The sequence below is a fragment of the Scyliorhinus torazame genome, chromosome 2 (genome assembly GCF_047496885.1).
Source record: "Scyliorhinus torazame isolate Kashiwa2021f chromosome 2, sScyTor2.1, whole genome shotgun sequence".
NCBI classification, from domain to species: domain Eukaryota; kingdom Metazoa; phylum Chordata; class Chondrichthyes; order Carcharhiniformes; family Scyliorhinidae; genus Scyliorhinus; species Scyliorhinus torazame.
The window spans coordinates 164,252,104-164,266,006 of record NC_092708.1 but is presented as its reverse complement, the minus strand read 5'-3'; the positions used below and the strand labels follow the sequence as shown (position 1 = coordinate 164,266,006).

At 48.1% G+C, this 13,903-nt stretch overlaps 1 protein-coding gene across 2 annotated transcripts in view; it reads left to right on the top strand.

Annotated features, from left to right (window-relative positions):
- tyw5 (tRNA-yW synthesizing protein 5) overlaps positions 1–13,903 on the top strand; it is a 97,919-nt gene that overhangs the window by 29,966 nt on the left and 54,050 nt on the right. The window lies entirely within an intron of this gene.

The window sequence follows — 13,903 nt, the reverse complement described above, 5'->3', positions numbered from 1 at the left end:
AGGATGTTTGTGCTGGTGGATTCAGCAGTGACAATACCATTGATTAGATTGTCTTCAGCTGCACTTGAATAGTGTTCATTTTCACTGTAAATGAATACATGGAGCATTCACAATAAGGTAAATGAATTATAGAATCCCTACAGTGTAGAAGAAAGCCAATCGTCCCATTCAGTCTGCACCGACTCTTTTGAAAGAGCTAGGCCCAATACCCTGCCCTAGCCCCATGACCCCACCCAACCATTGGACACCTAGGGGCAATTTAGCTTGGCCAGTCCACCTAACCTGCACATCTTTGGACGGTGGGAGGAAACCAGAGCACCCGGAGGAAACTGTTGCTGATTTTCTCCTTGGTTCAATTGCTCTGTTTTATTACCTTTGCTCTCGAGTCGCCAGGTATCTTTATGATACCGCCACGAGGTTCAAGTCCGAGTAATGATCAGTAACCCAATACACCGATTAGTAAGATGTAAATCAAAGCACATTTATTTACACAGTAATCGCTACTCAAGCACAAATAGGAGCGCCTATATCGTAGCGAGCGTTGATTTAAGACTTACGATTTTGATGATCACTGGAGTCACTGCACCGGTCACGGTCAATGTTGGTTCCTTTTGCTGGGTGACACGGACAGGAAGAAGAGTGGTGAAGAGAGGCTGCTGAAGGGTGAAGAGAGAGGTGAAGAGCGCGATTTGAACTGGAGCTCAACTCTTATGGTCCCCAGGGGCTTCCCGCCTTTCGGGGCGGACCCTGTACCTGATCCCAAGTGATTGGACTTTGTCCCAATCGCTTGGTTCGATTTTCTCCAATACTGGAGTGGTTCCCTGATCGATGGGCAGTCTTGAGGTGCTCGTTCACCTCCTTTGTTTTGGCTCCTACTGGCGCCGAGGAGTCTGGCTTTGCTTTGTGTGTCAAAATGTTACTTATTGTTCCCAGGGATTGCTCATCAGAATGCAGATGGCTGTTACTTTGTTATGCTGATGGTCGCTGGTATCGATGTTGTCTGGTTTTTGCAGAGGTAAATACACAACAAACCTGCAGCTGCTGGTTTTTGTCTTGTTGGCTGACTTTCCCATCAGCCTTTGCCGTTCGCCATTTTGAATCGGGAGTTGGCCAATTTAGGTGGCTACAAACCCTCCTTGTGATCCTAACGCGAAGCGTGAAGGATCACATAACTATGTTGCTTTCCATTCCCTGACCTGGGGGGCACTTCCTTCATGGCCTCTACACTGACCATAACTATGCAAAAAAATTTTAACTGACAATTTTGAGGGGCGCTATGTCAAACAGGGACATGCATTACAAAACAATAAAATGGGAACCTCTACCTATTCTTAATACACTACATCACTTGAACATTTCATTATTCTAACTTCCTCAACCATACAAACAAGATCATAGCAGTTTATACACATTTTTCCTGGTTGGCAGTCAAGCTCAGGATCGTACAATTTGCTCATGAACAGTTCTTTACACTTCTTTATTTACATTAAAACCGCAAATGAATGCTCTTTATTATCGATCGCGGGAGTCGGGCGTCTGGTCGTATCCGAAAATAGGGGATCTGATCCTATATACCGGGGTTCGAGCGCGGTAGGCTCTCCTTCTCCATTTCCGTAGACGCATAGTCTGCACGATGCAGCAGAGTCTTGCTAATACCAGTAAGGTTTCTATTACATATGACAGGTTATAAACCTGGCACACCAAGATGGTGTGGTGGCGCTGGTGACTGGGCTCTGGGTACTGTGGGGAAGTGAAACATTAACGGCTGGGGGGCTTGAGGTCATGGGGTTCGCGTTCACCCGCAACCAAATGTCCATAAAGATAAGCCATCCGGAGGAAGTCCTCATGGTGCTTGTTTTCTTTTCTTCTCCGGTCCTGGAGCTTCTGGAGTTTTCTGTGGAAACAAGCACAGTGTTTGTAACTATCTTGGTTTAACATCTCATACGATAGTCTGTCTGTCCTTTAGTGCCAATTACTCCCTTTATAATTGGGCACTATGTGTGACTCCCTCATTTGTTTTTTCAAAAACCAAATTTTAGGACAAGACACACTTCCCAATAATGAAACAGTGCGAGCCGTCTCGCAGACTGTGCGATTTACCATCCAAATGTTTCAGGATGTAAATAGCATGTGGTTGGCAACCTAAGGGTTACCTGAAACAAAACAAAACTTTTTGAACTAAAATTTCCAAATTGAGGTGCGTATGGGCCGCGACGGGTAAGAGTTGGATGGAGTCCACGGGTAGGACGGCTACCAATGCCGTGTCTCCCCTACCCGAGCATAGTTGACCAGAGGGAAGGTTCCCAGGCAGGGCGGGTCCCAAGCCGTTTCTCCACTGCCTGAGCAACCGACAAGAACGGGCAAGAAATGTAGTCATCGTGGTGGGGCTGCCGTAGTGGTTCTTTCCTTCGATTCAGAAGAGCAGTTATGAATGGGCGTCTGGTACCTTAACAAGTCTCTGCAGACAAGCTTGTTCCTCTGAACTAGTGTCTGGCAATAGTGAGTCTCTGTGGGCAAGTCCTCAGAGGTTTCGGCCGAAAAGGCGTGGGGCTGTGAAAATCTTTTCGGTCTGACAAACAACATTTAACAAACTTACAAACAACATAAAACATTCGGCAGGTTCCATCAGAAAGGACACCACTTCTCCCAAGTGGTTCCTTTTAAAACATCATCTGGACACCTCAGTTCTCGGTTGCGAACAGGGTCGCAAAGGGGTTCTCGGTTTGGGAGTCAGACCCAAGGTCGCACCTTCTCCCAGGTGCCAAACTCTTGAGTGTATCAGGGCTGAAAGGGCTGCATGGTGTGAGGTGAGTCGCTCTCGTCGTTGCGGACGAGTCGGAACAAGTTATCTCGGTGCCAATAGTTGGTGTCTAGCTGTGTGGGGACAGAATCGGGGTCGTTATGGTAGTTCGGTGGTCGGTGGTGGGGTTTGTTTAGGAAAGTGATCGTGAAGGGATCACTCGGATCGTAGTCGGAATCGCTGGATGTGGGTCCTGTTGCATGGGGATAGTAGGGAGGCGTGCTGTGGCTATCGTCCGAGTCACCATCGCTGTCTCTGCTGCTGCAGTCTGTGGGCGTTCCGGGGCGGAGTGTATATTTTGGGGGTGGAGTCGAGGTCGAGTCCGTGGCTGGGCTGGACGTGTTGGGGGATGGTAGGGTTACGTTGGCTGTGGGCGGGGCGTGGTGTGCTGCGTCGAGCATGACGTGGTGTGCATGGTTAGACTGTGTTCCATATGCCTTCAGCTGGTTGATATGGAACCACGCAGTCTTACCGTTGGGATACTTTATTTTATATACGGAAGGGCTTACTTTGTCCGCAATGGAGTACGAACTCCAGTACGCAATGGAGTATTTTGGTGACAGGAATGTGCTGGGGTTATATACGGAGAGCATGACTTGCTGTCCTATACTGTACTCAGTCGCATGCACTGTCTTGTCGAAACAAGTCTTGCTCTGTTTCTTTCTGGTGCCCAATTTTACTGCGGCTGCTAGCTGAGCCGTTTTAACATTTTCAACTAATTGCTCTATTGCTTTCTCGTGTGTGAGGGCTGTCACTTCGGGGCTGGTCAAGTCTAAACCTAACAAAAATTCTGTGCCTTTCATGGGGCGTCTGGTCATGAGGGTGTGTGGGGTGTAACCTGTGGAAGTAGAAATTGTGTTACGCAAAAACATCAGCGCAAAAGGAAGGACTGAGTCCCAAGTGGTGTTGTTTTGCTGGACCATTTGTCTGAGGGTGGATTTTAGGGTCCGATTCATGCGCTCCACGATACCACTCGACTGTGGGTGGTATGCTATGTGGAATTTTTGGGTGATGCCAAATATCGCGAGGACGTTCTGCATGACACGTCCCGTAAAATGGGAACCTTGGTCAGATTCAATGCTGCGGGGGAGTCCCCATCTTGTAAAGATGTGGTGGGTCAAAATCTTGGCTGTGGTTTTTGCAGTGTTGTGCGGGCTGGGAATGCTTCCACCCATTTTGTAAATGTGTCAATTACCACAAGTACATATTTATAGCCATTCCTGCAAGGGGGCAATGGTCCTATAAAATCAATCTAGAGGTTAGTCCAGGGGCCATTAACGGGTCGGGTATGGCTGAGTTGAGCCTTTTTGGCATATCTGTCCGGATTATTCTGGGCACAGATAAGACAATTCTCGATGTAGTGACTTGCATCGTCCTTTAGATTCGGCCACCAACAAAGCTGCTTGAGATGGGCTGTAATGGGATCGATTCCCTGATGTCCATGACCGTCATGGAACAAACAAATCAGTTGATTTCTGTCTTTTAACATCACACCGTCATGTGTGGTCAGTGCATTTTTGAACCTCTCATAGGGTGCTGGATAGTTTCCTTTTACAATCTCCCTGAGATTGCTGTCCTGCTTCTGGGCCTCCACTAGATCCTCGATCTTTGTCTGTGAGACCTGAACTGCCCTCACTGGTGCGCTTTCGGCTGGTGTCCAAAAATGTCCACGTCTGGAACCTGCTTTAGCCAGTGCGTTGGCTTTCACATTTCCAGGGGGGAAGGAACGATGGTGACTACGAACTTTGATTATCACAAAGGTCCTGTTCTGGGCTCTCTCTAAAATGTGATGGAGCAATGGGGCTGAGGGGAGGGGTTTTCCGTCTGCGGAAACAAATTCTCTTGCTTTCCACAGGGGCAGGAATTCCGTGAGGCTGTTGCAGACATAGAGGCTGTCCGAGGATATGTCTGCTGGGCTGGGGAAGGAATCTGGGTGTTCCACTATATACACGATGGCCGCGAGCTCTGCTGCCTGCGCGCCTAAGTGGCCTGGAAGTTAACGATATTTCCTCAAGGGTGCGTCCCTGCGCATCCTCAACATATACCCTGCAACCTGTTATGCGCTTCCCATCCAAGACTGTGGAAGATCCATCCACATAGATCTTTATGGGCTCACACATGTCCGTGTGCTGGGGGCTCTGGCTTGAACTACCTATCTGTCGGGGGTGTTTTCGCAATAAAGGGGCCTGTGTTGTGGTGTGGCGAGATAATTTCGCATTCATGGGGGGTTCCGGGGTACTGTAAGTTGTCGGCTAAAAAGGTGTGCATCTTTGTCCTTTTAACAGTGATGTCCCGTCCCTGCAAGAGAAGGGTCCATCTAGCTGCTCTAATCTGGCTGACTGTACCGTCCTTGAGTAGTCCATCCAGTAAAAGTTGGGTGGGGTGTGTTCGGTGAGAATTGTAATGGGGTTCAGTCCGGTAATATACGAAAAATACTGCACTGCCCAAAATACTGCGAGCAGGTGCCTCTCACAGGCTGAAAATCCCTGCTCCACAGCATCTAAAATTCTGGAGGCGTAAGCCACGGGCCTTAACTGGTCGTGCCGTTCCTGGAGGAGCACGGCTGAAAGGGTGCGGTCTGTGGTCGCTACCTCTATGGCGTAAGGGGAAAGCGGGTCTGGAACTTGTAGTGCGGGGGCTGCTATGAGTGCCTGTTTTAAAGAGTCCACAGCATCCGTATGCTGCGGAAGCCATTCCCAGGGGGCTCCCTTCTTTAGGAGGTCTGAGAGGGGTGCTGCCTTGCTGGCAAAACCGTCAATGTGGTTTCGGCAGTAGCCAACCAGTCCTAAAAACGACCAGAGGGCTGAAACGTTCTGGGGAAGGAGCAATTTAGCAATCGAGTCAATCCTTTTATGCTCAATCTCGCGTTTACCATGTGTGATAATTGTTCCCAAATATATCACCTTTTCTTCCAAAATCTGGGCCTTTTTGGGGTTGACTTTACAACCGATTGAGTGTAAGAGTTCCAGGAGTTCGGACAGAACCTCACTGTGCTCTTCCTTGGTGTCTGTCTGCAGTAGTAGGTCATCTACGTACTGAACCAGACATTCGGGGCAAGAGAATTTGTCTAAATCATTTGCCAGCTGTCAGTGGAAAATGGAGGGGGAGTTGTGGAAGCCTTGTGGCAGGCATGTCCACGTGTACTGCTGTGTTTTAAAGGTGAAGGCAAATTTGTACTGGCACGCCTTTGCCAATGGAATGGACCAGAATCCATTACTGACGTCCAAAACCGTAAAGAATCGGGAATTGAATCCCTGCTTGAGCATGGTCTCGGGACTTGTTGCTACTGTGGGAGCTGCTGCGGGGGTGATTTTGTTGAGTTCCATGTAATCGATGGTAAGTCGCCATGATCCATCGGGCTTTCTCACTGGCCAAATCGGGGCATTATTAGTGGAGGCTCCTGATCTAAGTATGCCCTGCTCTAATAAGCTTTCTATTACCTTTGCGATTTCTCCCTCTGCATCTTGGGGAAATCCATACTGTTTTTGGGGTCTAGGGTCAGGTCCTGTTATTTGTACGAAGCCAGTCATCCATCCACAATCGTGCTTATGGGTCGCGAATGCTGCCCTGTTCTTTTGCAGAACTGCCCTAACCTGCTTGTCCGTACTAAGCGTGGTCGGGTTGAACCAAAATTCACCTACGGAGCTAATTTTGTTCGCGTAATCTCCTATGTTGAGCGTTGCGGAGGCTCTTGCGGATTTTGCCATCTTCCAGACACACTGGTTGACTGGATCAAATGAAAGATTATGGGAATTCATGAAATCGATTGCCAGAATGTGTTCTGCTGTGTGGGCAGGTCAACTAAAACTACGGGGTGCTTGGTGGTGATGGTACCGATTTGAATGGGTACAGGGGCTGTGATGTGCCCCTGCTGTGAGTGGCCTGTAAAGCCGCTGAGGGTGATAGTGGCTGTCGTGGGCCACGTGTCTTTTTGAAACAGGGTGGAGGAATTTATTGTGGTGCGGGACCCTCCTGTGTCCCAGAGAAATTCGATGAGCTGTCCCCGAATTTTCGCTGCAACTACCGGTCATCCGGACCTATCCCAAAGGGTGTCGCAGACCCAACTGGGGGAGCCCGTACACCGTCAGTCCGTTCCGGTCAAGTCCGTCTGATCTGAACGGGCGCTAACGCTATGAATGAGCTCTGTCTTTTTCTTACTCAGAGTGCCCATCTGCTGGGCTCTCTATGGCTTTTTAGGGGCATTGCACTCTCTTGCGAAGTGTCCCAACTGTCCGCAGTTGTAACACTCCTATGACTTGGGTGGGGGGCTGTTCTTTCTCTCGTTCACCCATGCGGGGTTCTGGTGTGTTTTTACTGTCTGCATATATGCTCCAGCCTGCTTTTCCTCGGGATTCTTGACTGCGGGTTTACTTTGTAGATTGCTCCCAAGCGCGGGACAATCTTTTCACTACCTACTTCTCATTATGGGCCTCCTCTGAGGGATCATAACTCACGCAGGCTTTCTGTCCTGTTTCTGTGGCATGGGAGATAAGGGTGCGGGTCCGTTTGGCCATGTTGTCTGGGGACAAATGGGCACGGTCTAAGTCTCCAAAAACTGCTGCAAAGTGGATCCACAGGCGTCCAGCAAACGCTGTGGGGTGCTCGGATTTGTTTTGCCTACATTTGTTGAGGCCATCTACGAGGTCACCCCGGTTATACCCGATCGCATCCAGGATCGCGGTATGCATTTCTGCAAGGGTGCCTCCTCCTACATTCTGTGGGTCGGGAAGGGCTGCTGCTACTGAAGGGTCTAAACTTAAAACTGTGAGCTTTACATGCTCTCGCTCATCCAGGCCGTACATGGTCGCCTGATGCCTGATACTTGACTGTGGCAAAGAAATGGTGGGGGTCTGAGGTGGGGAGGAACGGTGTGATTTTCTTGCACGCGTCCCGAAATTGGGTCACTGTTAAGGGGGTGGAGTATAGAAATTCCACATCGTCCGATCTGGCTGTGCGGTGGGTGGTTACTGGGTTCATTGGAGCTTGAACTATCTGCTGTGTGGGGGGTTGGGATGCTTTCCTCTTTTGGGGCTTTCCCTGCGCACATGTTCCCTCAACATATCTCTGCGCTGTTTCGTTCAATTCTTCCCAATCAGGGCCGTAGGCCTGATCTAATTTTTCTCCAAAGGTTTCCTGGAAACCTTTCTGAACTGAAAGCAGCGATTGCAGCTCTGCAATCTGCTTCCGGCACTTTGCGTGATCTAGCGTGCTTTGTCTTTGTTCTGTGGTGGCAGGATGGAGTGCTCTTAATGCTGCCTTTAGGTCACTGCACTGTCTCTGTAATGCCTCTACCTGCTTTTCTGTTTCTTCACGTACCAGGACTGCACGTTGCGTGTCCTGATAGGCCTTTTCGTATTGAGACTGGAAGCTGCTTAAGTGCACCAGACAAGACTGGTGTGCCCTTTTGACATCCTCCACCTCTCCATCTTTTGCTGCCACCTTCCTTCTCAATTCCAAATTCTCCTTTTCTGTCTCGCTTACATCGACCTTACTCATTCGATGTATGCCCTCTACTTCTTTCCGGAGAGTCCTAACGACCTCCTCTGTGCCTCGCAATTGTGCCAAGCAGGACACGATTGCCATCGGCTTGCGAGCTTTCCCTAAGCTCTTTTTGTGGATCTCGCTCAGGTTCTCCCACCAAGTATGTCCTATCCTCCCGGGGCCTGATTCCTCGCTGTCACAGAATTCATTCCAAAGGGGCCATCCTTTCCCTTTGAGATATTTCCTGATTTCTTCCTCCCAAATGGGACATTGTCCCACTCTACTGCTGCTGGTCGCTGCGACCGCAAATTCCTCTGGGTTCATTAGGCGCTGCATTGCCATCTTTCCTATCCGAATGCTGCTCTTCAAATTTGGGACAAGGTTATTAAGGCGGTGCTGTAAATACGGGTACGGCTTTCGCTACTTTCCGATATACAAACTTCCGACAGTTTTGTCGCAACAAAAAATCTATCAGTTTTACCTTATCGCCCTATTAGTTATGCATGCATACACACACTTCCGAATTATGAGTATTGATCAGAATTGCTTGAACACTTGTGGTTTTCTGTTTCCAATTGGATCTCTAATTCAAATTCTTGGGTTCTCCCGGAGTGGTTTTCCACTTCTAGATCGGGTCCCGGCGGAGTCGCCAAATAATGTTGCTGATTTTCTCCTTGGTTCAATTGCTCTGTTTTATTACCTTTGCTCTCGAGTCGCCAGGTATCTTTGTGATACCGCCACGAGGTTCAAGTCCGAGTAATGATCAATAACCCAATACACCGATTAGTAAGATTTAAATCAAAGCATATTTTTCTACACAGTAATCGCTACTCGAGCACAAATTCAACGTCTAAGCTACTTCTACAACTAACAGGCCTCTACTTAACTTTGAACTGGCCCACCAGGTCAGGGGAACAAATGGCCTTTCGTTCGGGTTCTGAGTCTGCGGGATTCGAAGTTGGTACGGATTGGTAGCTAGGAGCGCCTATCTCGTAGCGAGCGTTGATTTAAGACTTACGATTTCGATGATCACTGGAGTCACTGCACCGGTCACGGTCAATGTTGGTTCCTTTTGCTGGGTGACCCGGGCAGGAAGAAGAGAGCGGTGAAGAGAGGCTGCTGAAGAGTGAAGAGAGGGGTGAAGAGCGCGATTTGAACTTGGGGATCAACTCTTATAGTCCCCAGGGGCTTCCCGCCTTTCAGGGCGGACCCTGTACCTGATCCCAAGTGATTGGACTTTGTCCCAATCGCTTGGTTCGATTTTCTCCAATACTGGAGTGGTTCCCTGATCGATGGGCGGTCTTGAGGTGCTCGTTCACCTCCTTTGTTTTGGCTCCTGCTGGCGCCGAGGAGTCTGGCTTTGCTTTGTGTGTCAAAATGTTACTTATTGTTCCCAGGGATTGCTCATCGGTATGCAGGTGGCTGTTACTTTGTTATGCTGATGGTCGCTGGTATCGATGTTGTCTGGCCTTTTCAGAGGTAAATACACAGCAAACCTGCAGCATCTAGTTTCTGTCTTGTTGGCTGACTTTCCCATCAACCTTTGCCGTTCGCCATTTTGAATCGGGAGTTGGCCAATTTAGGTGGCTACATTACCCACACAGACACTGGGAGAACGTGCAAACTCCACACAAGTCACCCAAGGTCGGAATCAAACCCAAGTCCCTTGTGTTATGAGGCAGCAGTGCAAACCACTGTGCTACCATACTGAATTAACAGCACAAATTGATGCAAGTGGGTCCGATATGATTCTGATTTGAGAGACATGGCTGCAGGATGACCCATGCTGGGAACTGAATATCCAAGGGTACTCTACATTAATAAAGGACAAACAAAAAGGAAAAGGAGGGGACGTGGCGTTTATTAATTAAGAATGAAATCAGTGCAATAGTGAGAGAAGATATTGGCTCTGAAAATCTACATGTAGAAGTAGTCTGCATGGAGCTAAGAAGCAACAAGGATGGAAAACATTAGTGGAAGTTGCCTGTAGACCTCACAATAGTGGTAAGGGAGGGGATGCATCGAACAGCAAATTAGAGATGCGTGTATCAAGGGTGCTACAGCAATCTTGAGTGACGTTAATCTACATATAAATTTGGTAAACAAAATTAGCAACAATAATGGCGGATGAATTCCTGGAGTGTGAATGAGATGCGTTTTCGACCAGTATGTCAAGGAACCAACTAGGGATGTTGCTATTCTAGATTTGGCATTATGCAATGAGAAAGGGTTAATTAATAATCGTGTTGTGTGGGCACCTTTAGTGAATAGTGACCATAACATGATAGAATTCTTCATTAAGGTGGAAAGTGAAGAAGTCCAATCTGAATCTATGGTCTTAAATCTAAACAAAAGAAACGAAGAAGGTATGAGGCGTGAGCTGGCTAAAACTTCATTTAAAGGCATGACAGTGGATAGGCAATGGCTAATATTTGGGGAACAAACTCGTGTATAGCAACAGATATACATTTCCTTTCTTGCAAAAGAACGCAGTAAGAAAGTGGCCCAACCCCATGGCTTGCAAATTAAATTAAGGATAGTATTAAATTCAGAGAGCAATCACATAATGTTGCTCGGGAAAGTAGCAAGCCAGAGAATCGGGGACAGTTCAGAATTCAGCAAAGGAAAGAGATTGATTAAGGGAGATAAAATAGAATACAAGAGTAAACTTGCTAATAACTTAAAAGCAGACTGGAAAAGCCTCCGTAAGTGTATAAGAAGAAAAAGATTAGTAAAGACATATGTAGGTCTCTTAAGTTCGAAACAGGAGAATTTATAATCGAGAACAAGGAAATGGTGGAGCAATTGAACAATTACTTTAGTTCTGTCTTCATGGAGGAAGACACAAATAACTTCCCAGAATTGCTAAGGAACCAAGGGCCTAGTGAGAAGGCAGAATTGAAGAAAATTAGTATTATTTCAAAAAATGTGCTTGAGAAATTAATGGGGCTGAAAGCTGATGAATCCTCAGGGCCTGATGATCTACATCCGAGGGACTAAAGAAGCTGGCCATCGAAATAGTGGATACGTCGATTGTCATCTTCTAAAATCCTGTACATTCTAAAACAGTCCTTGCAGTTTGGAAGGTGGCAAATGTAATCCCACAATTTAAAAAGGATGGAGAAAATAGGGAATTATAGACCGGTTATCCTAACATCAGTCGGAGGGAATATGCTAGAGGTGCATTATAAAGGATGCGATAACAGGGTATTGAGAAAACATCAATGGGACTAGACAATATCAACATGGATGACAAGCCTACTGTAGTTTTTTGAGGACATAAGTCATAGAATAGGTAAAGTAAACCAGTGGCTATGATGTACTGTGTTTTCAGAAATCTTTTGATAAAGTCCCACTGTCATAACCTGCACTTGCACAGACTTCCGGGGTGAGAACGATTGTATTTCCATGCCCCTTGCAGAACAGAATATGGGCTTCCCCGCTAAGGGGGTGGGGGTGGGGGCGGGGGGGGGGGTCAATTAGCATTGTATCGAAGGTTGGCCAGTCCGAGACTGGCCTCCTCAATCCCGGTTGGGTACTACTGGGAGCAGTGTACCTTAAACTTTGTAAATAAACCTTTGTTTTGTTTTGGTCTGGATTCCCCGTGGCTTCACAAAACGTACGTAAAAGATTCATGTGCAAAATTAAAGTACATGTGGTTAGGGGCATATATTGGTATGGATTGAGAATTGATTAGCAGACAGGAAACATAGGAATTAGGAGCAGAAGTAGGCAATTCAGCCCTTCAAGCCTGCTCTGCCATTCAATCAGATCATGGCTGATCTCTTCCAGGTCTTAAATCCACCTCCCAATCTGTTTTCCATATCCCTTTAACCCGTTTTTAAAATCAGAAATATATCTAACTCCGTCTTGAAACTGTTTAATGATTCAGACTCCACCGCACTATGGGGCAGCTAATTCCACAAATTCACCACCCACTGGGAGAAGTAGTTCCTCCTTATCTCATCTCAGTTTTAAATCTGCCGCCAATACTGTGCGCAATTTTGGGCCCCACACCTCAGGAAGGACATACTGGCACTGGAGCGGGTCCAGCGGAGATTCACACGGATGATCCCAGGAATGGTAGGCCTAACATACGATGAATGTCTGAGGATCCTGGGATTATATTCATTGGAGTTTAGGAGGTTGAGGGGAGATTGTTATAACCTGCCTACTTACCATTGGCTGGGGACTAATGACTATCCCACAATCCTGTGGGAGTATGAGCTTCCCCAGTGAGGGGGGCGGAGAAACCACTAGTAAACTCCTAGTATAAATAAGCTGGCCAGTTCAGGAACCAGCAGGAAGGAGTATGTAGCAAGGGAAGTTATTGCTACTGTTATGTATATATGTTATAGTAAATAAATGTTATTACTTTGTATCCTTAAAACTCGTGCTGGATTCTTCGTGGCCCTTACAAAACTGGCGATGAAGGTTAAAGTGAATAGCCGTCTACACTGCTGAAGCCATCTCCCTGGATTTTTGTTGGATACAGGTTGGAAGTTGTTTTCTATTATACCATGCCTCTGTACGGACGTTTGGATGTTTTTGATGCTGCGCTGGAAAGCTGGAACCAGTACGCACAACGGATGCGTTATTATTTCCGGGCAAACAATATCACCGAAAACGAGCGCCAGGTGGTCATATTGCTCACCGCCTGCGGCCCGCATACGTTTGGGGTGATTAGGAGCCTTACGTACCCAGCTGCGCCGGACACCAAAACGTTTGATGAACTTGTGAATATAGTGGGGCAACATTTTAACCCAACCCCGTCCACGATAGTCCAGCGTTACCGGTTTAATACCGCTGAGAGGACCCCTGGAGAATCCCTTGCCGATTTTCTATCCAGGCTACGCAGGATTGCGGGGTACTGTGACTATGGTGAGACCTTGTCAGAAATGTTACGCGACCGTTTGGTTTGCAGTATTAACAATGCGGCCACCCAGAGAAAGTTGTTAGCGGAGCCAACATTGACTTTTCAACAGGCCATTCAAATAGTATTGTCCCGAGAGAGCGCAGAGCGAGGAGTACAGGAGCTACAGGGAATGGAAGTGCATGCCTTGGGGCGCAACCCCTTCCATCCGAAAACGTCCCCCCGCACTCCTGCGGTACCTTGGGCGAGGCAACGTCCAGACCGACGCCAGTGGCCGTCGGACATTCCTCCCCGAAGGGAGCCTTCTCCAGAGCCAATGGATGAGGAGCCATGTCCGTGTCAGACTTGTAGGCGCCGACCCCATCACGGACGGCGGTCCTGGGGGCGCCAGAGGCGCCGTCGTTCCGACCGAAACTGGGACCAGCCCAGGGGCCGTAACTGGGACCAGCCCAGAGGCCGTACCTTCCATGTGGATGAACCTGCGGCGACTGCTCCTGAGGACGTGGAGACGGAGGACGACTGCCTGCAGCTGCATTGTGTGGCAGCTCCTCGTGTGGCCCCCATTAAGGTGACAGTGCGGGTCAATGGCCACCCGCTTGAGATGGAGTTGGATACTGGCGCAGCGGTCTCCGTGATCACCCAGAGGACATTCGACCGCATCAAGCAGGGTATACAGACCCTTACATTAACCGACTCACAGGCCAGGTTGGCCACCTACACGGGGGAACCACTGGACATTGCAGGAACTA